Here is an 8,912-nt window from a genome sequence, read left to right on the forward strand (position 1 = left end):
GGGTGAAGGTGCCATCCATTTATCATGATTGACAGCTGAACTCAACCCCCAGAGCCTCAGATGCGGGAAAGAGAAAGCCAGCCCCCACACATTGTCCTCTGATGTTCACTTGCACTGTGGCATGTGTCGCCCAACACGAAATCAATCTATAAAATATAATTAGCTAAATAAGTGCACACACAGGGTCCATCCAGAAGCCAGCACACCCTCTAGCCTCCCTCCTTATTTACTCTTAATTCCCTCTTGTCTTCGGGACCCTGATGGCTCAGAGCAGCTGGCTTGCCCTCAAAGCCCCACACACCCTTAGGATCAGAGCTCAGGAGTGTGCAGTGGCCATGGGCAGCTGTTTGCTAATTACTCAGATGCAGGCCATATCTCCTGGCCAGTGGAGTTGCTAGTCTCATGTGGACTTTAAGACCCCTTTGATACACAACAGGACCTCAGCAGCGCTTGTCAGGTGATCATGAACAGCTTGGGTGAGTTAGAGCAAACCAGCTCCGAAAGACAGGTTTCCTTAAAACCCCTAACATGTTCATTTGGGAGTGTGCCCTTGGCGTGGCTGTAGGGACTCGGTGCTCAAGGACACTTCCCTCCACACCGAGAGGTAGTCTGAGTTGAAGGTGGAAGGTGTTCCAAGAAACCTGGCTGTCAAGCACAGCTCGGCAGGGAACAGCCAGGCACAGAGAGCTATTGTGGGAAGCCATGTCTGTGGTGGCCCTGGCCTCTGCGCAGAAGCCTTGGAAGGGGCCCGTGTGGCTGTGTGCAGCCTTGCTGTGTGGACCTCAAGGCTGGCTCAGGCAACCCTTTTTGATCTCCATGTGTTCATTCTTCACCGTATGACCAGGACCCAGTGTGCTTGGGTCCCCCCAACAGCAGCCCTCTCTCGAGCGCATTCCTTTTGGTCATCTCAGTTTGCTCAGGGAGGGGAAAACCTGGCTTCCAGATGGGCCCTTAAAAGGGTTTTCTGTTAATGGGGCAGCTGGCAAAAAGAGAAGGCTTGTTTGCTCCGATTCCTGTATCATCAGCAATGTTTATTCAGTCTCGGACCAGTGCTCAACCTTGGATGCTAGGCTGTAGAGAGGATAGGGTGGAGGGGGTAGCTGCTGGGCAGGAGAGGGCTGGCAGGTCCTCAGAGCTGCCCCTGACAGGGGCCCATCTCCCTCCTGGCTGAGAATTTCTTGATCTGCAAAACCAGGATTAACAGTCTCACAGTCACAGCCTCTTTGGAGCAGTTAGTGTGGTGAGATTGACCCCACCGACTCAGAGGTGCTCCTGGAGGATGGGGTGCAGCTGTCTGAGTGGATTCCACCTGTGGCTGCAACCTCATGGGCATCCCTGGTGCTCAGGGTCCAGGGCACCGGGTTACATTGCCAGGGATAGGAACGCACACATAGAACTTCTGAAGAGAGGAGAGTCTTAGCTCAGCTCCTTGCTCATGAAGACACCTGTTCTCCCAGAAAGAGAGCTTTTCATTGTCACTTTGTTATCTGCCAGTCCAGGGGTGATTATATGACAACGTCTCAGGCCAACAGAACTGCCCCATTCAAGATGTGGGTGAGCAGTGTCCCCAGAGAGGACGGCGTCACCCTCAGGTCTGATCTCCCGCCTGTCTGAAAGTGACCCCGGTGGCGAGGGATGAAGGGTGGCCCTCTGTGCTGAATAGCAAAGTCATCTCTGGCCCCTGGGAAGCAGTATGACGAGGGCGGGTTAGCGATGACTGAGCTCAAGTGCACAACTTCACCTGGTGTCCTTCTGGGGCACAGAGGGCGGAAGCAGGGGGCTCTTTCTAGCACGCGAGGTAGGACACCAAGCAGAGGCACTGAGATTCCTGAACAGGGACAGTCAGTCCTTCCCAGGCAACACCTTCCCCTTCGGGCTGCCACAATCAGCAGGCCACAGGAAATCAGTCGGAGCAAACCTTTTCCTGGATGACTCTGGGGGTCTATTATGGGAATGGAACCAAGAAGATAAGGAAACACCAGAGTCACACAGAAGCCCCCAATCAGCCACTTTCAGACTTCCCCCTACCCCAGAGCTGTCCCCAGGACTCAGATGGAAACTCCCCAACTCCTGCTTGGCAAATGAAACAATGCTCAGGGGCACCTGCTGACTTCACCCACCCACCCCCCACCCCGGATCCTCCACTCGGAAGTCACGGAAGTTCCATGAAGAACTAAGAGAAGACTGTTGAATTACAGCATTCGCTTGTGAATCAGGAGCCAACCACCCTCCTAACATCTTAGCAGGAGAATGCCATCGGAGAGGCCGTGACGGGTGACTTAGCAGGTGTGGGCAGTCCCTCCGATGGACCGAGCACCTTTCCGACTGCACCCTGCTTCCCCGCGTGTCTCTAACTTGAAAAGAAAGTTCCAGAGAGGAACTGGAGGATGTGGATGGCTTCCCAGCTCTACAGAGGAGCTTGGCATCTTGCTCCCCTGAAACTGAAGTGCCCGTGGAGCTCATGCCATGCTGTGTTCCTCCCATGCTGCACTCCTCCTCATCCGGCCTGCAGTCACAGACCATGAAGAAACCTGGCCACCTCTTCGGGACATTGACACCAGCCTCTTGAGCCAGGATTTCTCTCACTAACAGACAGACATATGAGGATACGGGAACAGGTGTACACACACACACACACACACACACACACACACACACACACACCCCACTTCCCCTGACCTGCTGTGATTCTGAAGGCAATGGATCTTGAGCCTTCTCAATTGCACTTTCTGTCTCCCGAGGTGTGCAGTCGCTGATAAGCAATGATCTGTGGTGGGAACAGAGATAAGCTCGTAGCCATTAGCATCTGGAGCCAAAATCAAACAAAAATATAGAGTTCTTCAAGCCTGGTGTTTGTCTGGGCGAGCTGAGCTGGCATGTGCGTTTCAGAAAAGATCTATTTACTCAGCAGATACCATCAGAGGGACCTTAGAAAAGGTCCTGCCCTCCAAGGACTCGGAGGCTGACAGGAGCCTGGGCTTTCTCTCTCAGGTGCAGCCCAGAAGTGGGGGGTTGGGGAAGAAACTGACTCACCCCAACTTCAGCATAGCTTGGTGGATCTTCAGACTCCAGCCAAGGGTTCAGTCCATGGTGTCGGAAGACAGGCAAGTGATAGGACTTGCAGTCATACATCCTGGGGGCCTTGTGTCCTCTCAGCACGCTTCTCTGTCCCTTGATGAACAGCTGCATCCTGCCCTTTCTTCAAACCTCTCCAAGTAAAGCCTTCATCCACTGCCAACAGCCCTCTGTACATGGCATTCGAATCAGCGCCCCCCCTCCCCCGGAGACTGCGCCCTTCCAGGTCCCCTCAACCATTCTCCTGAACTAGTGACGACTGTGATCTCTTAGTTTGGTTTCTCTTGCTGTGATAAACACCATGACCAAAGAAAATTTGGGCAGAAGGAGTCTACTTCATTTTATAGATTATACTCCATCGCCGAGAGAACCTAAGGCAGGGGCTCAAGGCTGAAGCTTGAGGCTGAAACCATGAAGGAACCTTTTCCTGACTTGCTTCCAGGCTCATGTTCAGCTCTTTTTTTTCCTGGAGTCCAAGCTCACCTTTCCCTGGATTGTGACACCCATGGTGGGCTGGACCTTTCTATACTAATTAATAGTCAAGAAAAGGGTCATAGATATGCCCACAGACCAATCTGAGGGTGGCAACTCCTCCATTGAGGTTTACTCTGCCCAGGTCTGTCAAATAGACAACCAAGATTAGCCATTGTACGAAGTAAGCTGACCTTTGCATTGCTGTCATGAGACAGGCACCAGACATCCTCCAAGTGGGGAAACGTGGAGAGGCATGGAGAAGCCGGGTGAAGAGTGATGGACAGGCCAGGTGCAAGTGGCTTTAGGTACTCATGTGGCCTTAGGAGGTGGCAGGGACTTTCCCTGTGGCCTGGTGGTCTGATGTCTCGTCTGAGATCTCACCAACAGGCATTCTTGGCTTTATCCTACTGTTCCCATGTACCAAGGCTGAACTGGGCATACACATGGTTCCCTCCAGAACAAATGACGGCTGCGGCCTCATCATTCAGTCCCAGATAATAGGATAAGAAAATAATTGCAAACGACCCCAGTCTCTCAGTCTCCCCCTGCCTTATGTGTGGTGTGTGTGTGTGTGTGTGTGTGTGTGTGTGTGTGCGTGCATGTGTAGCTGTGTTTGGAGGTCAGGTGCCATCTACCTTGTTTTCTGAAACAAGGTTTCTCGTTGGCCTTGAACTGGCCAATTAGTCTAGGCTGACTGATCAACAAGTCCTAGGGATCTGACACTCTCCGTCTTCCCAGCACTGGGATTGCAAGTATGGCGGCATTGCCAGAGTTTAAGGAGGGGATTCTGAGCTGGAACTCAAGTCCTTACTCACTGATCTGTTACCATCTCTGAGCACATTCTACTTTCTCAGTCTTCCTTTGGCAGAATGCAAGTGTCCCTCTCTGTGACCCCATCCCCCACCCCAGGCTGAAAGCAGAAGCCTGCCTGGCACAGACTCCGTGTCACCCCATGGGTGCTGGTGTCCCACGAAAGATGAAGTGCCGCTTTGAAAGACCTCAAGGGTGGATTCACGTGTTAGCTACACATATATTAGGTGCCCGGCTGCTGGCTGCGTGTTCCGGAAATAATGGCCTTGAAACCAACCCCAGGAACGTGACTCCAGGAAGCTACTTTCACGGCAAGCGTGTGCCGACCGACAGCAGGTCAGGATGTGAAGCAAGACAGTCTTGGGGACAGTGATAGGGTCCATGACAAAGCTGAGCCACCGGATCAGAAGGCCGTCTCCGCCTGGATGTCTGTGAGTTAGCACGAGGCTTCTGGCCATTGACCGAGGGGATAAAGAGGAGGCCTGTGGCTGGTGAGGAGGCCATGGTGCCCTGCAGAACCAGTCTGCTCCTGGAACACTGTCAGCAGCCATCAAAACAAACGCCGTCTCCAGGATGTGGCCCCACTCAGGAATGCGCAATAATAGGAAGTGTGTGCAGCCCGCCAGGGTGGGAGCCAGACACTACCACACAAAGGAAGAAGGAGAGAAAAGATCTTGAGGCCACTCCGCTATGCACGAACCCTAGTCCACCCTCCCATAGGCTTAGGAAGGTGGGCTGACCCTGGCCTAACTCAAAAATACACATGTTGTTCTTTATTAGGACGAGGGGGGAAAAATCAACCTTATTTTTAGAAATGAATAGTCTTTTGTGTCTGTGGCCTTGGATCATGTGTTTGCCAGGAGACTTTATGGAATATTAAAAAAAAACAACAACAACAACCCCCGCCCCCAGATTCATATCTGCACCCCCGAGACTCATGCTAAGCGCTGACCTCACTGGCAGTACCATCTTCTCATGTATCTGTCGACCCCTTCCCACTCAGAACAGGAGGAAGACTCGAAGAAGGACGGAGTTACCTGCTCAGGGAACACCTGATACTGGCATGATTCAGTTACCTGAGAACAGCCCAGGGCACGCAGCCAGCTACTCAGGCAAAGAACTGTATGGTAGTTTCCGGAGACATGCCCAGTTCATGAACACCTGCTCAACTGTGCCCCAAGCCTGGGTGGCAGAGACACACGACTGCTCATAAAACAGCTGCTAGAAGCAACACGTGGGTAAGTAGGGCCTCCAAGGCAGGAAGGTGCAGGCCCTGCCCTGAGCCTCCTTCCTTTCAGGCCCAGATTAGAAGATGAATCACAATCTCCAAAATGATCTCCCTGACACGTGAAGTGCTGTCAAAAGGGAACACACCTTTCAGGCTGTGTGGCTCCACGCTGCCAGGCCAGTGAGTCTGGAGAGAGAGAGAGAGAGAGAGAGAGAGAGAGAGAGAGAGAGAGAGAGGGAGAGAAGAATGAACTCAGCCTCCAGCGTGCACGGGACCAGGGCAGAGGCAGACCACGTGCCCAGCACTTCCCAGGTCCTAGCAATCATGTCCCTTTATCCATGTGCCCTTCAGAGGACCCCTTAGGACCAAGGTCTTCAAGGGCCAGCCCCAGTAAAATTGGAGTTTGATTGGTGAATGTCCCTACCACAGAACACAGACATACACACCAAAACCAACAAAATCGTAAGAAAGGTTGCCCTAGCGTGGACTTAGAAAATGATAAAATGGGGCAGCCAGTGGGGTCTGACTGTAGGTGCAGGGCAATTGGTACCACCCAAGTGGCACTAAGATTCAAGCTTGGCCGTCCTGAGTCAGACCCATCACAAGGAGCTGAACTAACATACGGAGAATGAGTCGAGGCTGCATTTTCTTCTTGGCTTGAACCCTAGGACTCTCCACCCCCTCCTTTCCCACTTACCTCTCTTCTCTTCACCTCACCAGTTCTGGGTTAGGGAGGCTCCAACGAACTTCAATAACCCATCTAGGATGTCACACCTCACTAGCCTGTAATATTGCAGCACCTACCCCACTTGTTGGAGGAGGCCGCTTGTTGGTTCCTGGCCTCTCAGCCCAGAAATAATCACACAGGAACCATATTAATTAAGTCACTGCTTGGCCCATTAGCTCTAGCTTCTTACTGGCTAACTCTTACATCTAAATTTAACCCATCTCCATTAATCTGTGCGTCACCACGAGGTCGTGGCCTACCAGCAAAGTTTCAGCATGTCTGTCTCCAGCGGCAGCTCCATGGCGTCTCCCTAAATCCTCCTTTCTCCCAGCATTCAGTTTAGTTTTCCCTGCCTAACTCTGTCCTCCTATAGCTCTGCTATAGGCCCAAAGCTGTTCCTTTATTAACCAATGATACAGTATACAGAGGGGAATCTCACATCACCCACCCCTTTAAGCAGCATTTAGTGAGAAAATGCTACCTTGTGACAAGGACTTAGAGAGCAAGACTGGGTGCCTATTAGCCTCTGTGACCTCCTGCCAAGCAGGTGACACTAAGATCATTATACCTGCTATGCAATTTTCTGGGGCCAAGGTAAAGTGAACCCTCCCAAGTTTGGGGCACTACATGACTACAGGGTCACATAGCCTCACGGCAGGTCTTTCGGAGTTAACTAAATAGCTTCTAAGTGCATGGTTTGCTGGGATAATGCCAGAGCATGCTCACAGCACCCCAGGCTGCTGACATTACGTGGCCGGAAGGGCTGGTAAGCTGAGGGTGTATGTGTACAACACCATGATGCCTGTAAACCTGCAGGAGACAGAGGAGTTCAGTCCTGGACCTGCCTGCCTGCCTGCTAACTCCAAGCTGCTAGCAATGCCTTGGAATGTGTGCATGGACTTTGTACCACTAAGACCTGGCTAGCTTCTGGGGGGGGGGGTGACACACTGCTATCACCAAGTGTTTTCAGTTCTCTCTCTCTCTCTCTCTCTCTCTCTCTCTCTCTCTCTCTCCTCTCTCCCATCCCTTTCTTCTTTCATTTTAATTAATTAATTAGTTCAGAGGCTTCCCTTTCAGAGGACCAGCATTGGGTTCTCAGTACCCACATCTCTCGGCTCACAACTGCCTGTAACTGCAGCTCCATGGTGTTGGGCGTGCTTTTCTGGCCTCCAAGGGCACCTGCACTCACATGTACAAGTAACACACAGACACACACGTTATTAAAAATAAGACTTATTTTTTTTTAAATCTGTTCATTCATTTACTCATTATTTGTGCCAGGGATGATCTGGGCTTTGGACATGCTAAGTACATCCTCTCACACTGAACTGGATCGCTGGCCTCCATCGTCTTCTCCCAAGGCAACAATCCCTCCCCACTTCAGTAGACCTTACCCAGATGACATCATAGAATCACAAAGACTCCTGTAAATCTAGGGTCCCCTCCTGTCGTGGAGGCAAGGAGATGGCATTTCCTTCTCCCTCCTCCAGAGAGAATTATGGGACTCTAAGGTCTATACAGGGTCACCACTGGGGAGAATTGCCTTAGGGGGTTCAGACTGGAACACTTCTCGCTGGGTTTTGGGGGGCCTCATTCGTAACATCCTGTCCACCACCTCGAGGAGGAGGAAGGTCAACATGAGTTCCCAAGATGAAGGATAGCAACAGACAGATCCCAGTATTCAGGCTGTGTATGCCTCAGCGACCACTTTATAGGGACAGGGACCCAAGCTACTGTGCTGTTGGGGAGACGCAAATCTGCCTGTGAGACCTTGTTCTGCTCTGGCAGGAGGTATCCAGCAGCTTGAGTCCTGCTGAAATTCTGGGCGATCTGGAAAGGCAGGCAGCAAAGCAGCCATGTTGATTTCTGACCGCCATCAAGCGCAGGCAGGGAGTATCCTGGCTAGTCACTGGGACCCTGAGATAAAATACTAGGGGATTTTTCTTACAGAAAAAGGAGATGGCATTGTGGCCTGGTGCTCCTGACTATATATGGGGCATAGGAGGAATGGGAAATTCTGCGATTACAAAACCTAGATCCGGGTCCCACTTCTCTCTCGGTTCCTCATCTTGGAAGATCCTGGTTACTGGGACCCTTTCCCAGAACAATGATATATATGCCAAGTGAAAATTTCCTTTACGACTAAGTCTAGAAGGATCATGCCTTCCCCTCTCTCTGAAGGAGAGCCTGGACCTTTTGGGGAGTGGGATTCATAAAACCAGGCTAGGGTCTAACGTTGAGGATGACCCATACCTCGTTCTTTCAGACTCGGGAGATCTCTGTGTGCTCCTAGGGGAGGCCTAGCCTACGACTGCATCATCACTTCAGAACTGGGAGGCAGAAGAATCTGCCTGGAAGCCTGCAGAGCCACAGCCTGCCCCACACGATGCCTAGGTCTCTGGAGAGTAAGTTTGACAACTGTGCTCAGTGAGTCTCCACACGAACACAGTGAATGGTGACACTGTCAGGTCCGGGTCTGGTTGTGTGACCCCAAGTTGTGCTGATCCGTGGGGAGCAGATTCTGCCCTGGGGGCTGCCGGGCGGGGCCGGGGCAGGAGCAACGGGAAGGCCCCGCCTCTGGGGTGTGTCTAACTTGGG

The sequence above is a fragment of the Myodes glareolus genome, chromosome 10 (genome assembly GCF_982192425.1).
Source record: "Myodes glareolus chromosome 10, mMyoGla1.1, whole genome shotgun sequence".
Taxonomy (NCBI): domain Eukaryota; kingdom Metazoa; phylum Chordata; class Mammalia; order Rodentia; family Cricetidae; genus Myodes; species Myodes glareolus.